General features: G+C 31.4%; 1 non-coding gene across 1 annotated transcript; it reads left to right on the forward strand.

Moving 5' to 3' along the window:
* The first annotated feature begins 200 nt into the window (after positions 1-200).
* TRNAL-AAG lies at positions 201-281 on the forward strand. Its single transcript has one exon. It is a non-coding gene; the product is annotated as a tRNA-Leu (tRNA).
* Positions 282-1,696: the final 1,415 nt, after the last annotated feature.

The raw sequence follows: 1,696 nt of genomic DNA on the forward strand, positions 1-1,696 counted from the left end.
ATTGATTCAACCCAATAACTTATAGCTTATTAATACAATCGAAGAGATTACATTCTTGTTGTATACATGTGTGTTATGTTAAAGAGTTCTAAATTAGAATTTCTCCTTAAATAAGAATTAAATTCTGTGGATGTGGCCCTAAGAAGCCAATTACCATTTACACACAATTTCAATGCCCATTTACACAACATTACAACAATGTTGAGATGGCCGAGTTGGTCTAAGGCGCCAGATTAAGGTTTTGGTCCGAAAGGGCGTGGGTTCAAATCCCACTCTCAACATGTTTACCTTTTATGCCCTGAAAGGGGCTCAAAATAGCCTATTGATGTTGTATGACAAAAAAATGATTCAATAAAATTCTCAACTACGGAGTATTTTTTTAAGGAGATGATTTGGTCAATGGTCCCATTCAGAAACCTAACCTGTTTGTACAATAACTTCCATTATCTATCAGCCATGGGCATACTGCAGATTCCGTAATTATTCTTCATATCATATGGTGTCGAACAGAAGGGGACACAATTATGTTTTGATTGAATTTTCCTCTTTTTTTTTCCTTAATTAATTGCTGAAATTCAGGAATTAAATATTTATACCTATAAAATCACGTCACGAACAATGCTGTTAATTCTTTTTTTTTTTTAAATTTGGAGAATCCTTTTTTTTTTCTTTTTGGCTTTTGTTTAGAATTTTATATTGGATTAAGCAATTAATCAAAATCAATTTAGGTAAATTAGTTCGGATAGTTATATATATGTCCAGCAACTGCCGGGTATACTATATTGCACAGTCAAGAGTTAATCATGTTCATTAACAGCAAATTATAGTAGTGTACACATAATTAATTCCTTTTTTTAAAAAAAAAATTCTAAAATTAGTGGAGAAAAGTTATATGCAAATGATTTTTATTTCGATTTGCGTGTACCATTATCGCACTAAGGCCGTAAAGGTCACGTTAATCTTCATTATGTTGTTTTGTTTGCATATGATAGAAGTAAAATAAACATGATTATTTACAGTGATGTAGGTTAGGGTACGTTTTGATATGGCAAAGAAACAAATTAAATGTAGGTAGGTCCAAGGCTGAAAATTTTCATTCACTTTCCACAAAAACATTTCCTTTTTGCCATGCATGCCATCGTGCTTTGTTGGCAATTTGGATGAATCCTTTCAATATCCATTCTCACTTTTCCGTGCCGTGGACCCTCCACATAAAGAAATAAAGTTGTGTTTTTGTTACTAGTTATAGTTTTTGGCATAATGATAATCACTTGATTTAACAATACCATATGTGTTGTATTTTCTTTGTATATGACTGATAAAGACATAAAATCTAGATATACCTCCTCAACAATCAACATCTATCTTTTATTTCGGACCAACCAATTCAAACAACCATATTCAATACTTGTAATTCAATTTATATTGATTCTCCCTATTTTCTCAAATATTTTGTACGTAGAAAAACAAATATTTTACTTGTATCATATTGTTATTTAAAACATTTTAACTTAGACGTAAATTTTTTGCAATTTATTTTACCGGTACCATTTTAGTCCTCTGATCTAAGTATACTTGTATAATAGTTTTATCACTTTTGATTTTTGTTTTTAGAACTTATTTGGGTCTTTCAAGCTAATATTGGTTCCAAGCTACTTTTAGTCCTCTAGTGGGGGGGGGGGGGGGGGGGGTTTTA

Source organism: Ipomoea triloba, chromosome 4 (genome assembly GCF_003576645.1).
Source record: "Ipomoea triloba cultivar NCNSP0323 chromosome 4, ASM357664v1".
Classification (NCBI taxonomy): Eukaryota; Viridiplantae; Streptophyta; class Magnoliopsida; order Solanales; family Convolvulaceae; genus Ipomoea; species Ipomoea triloba.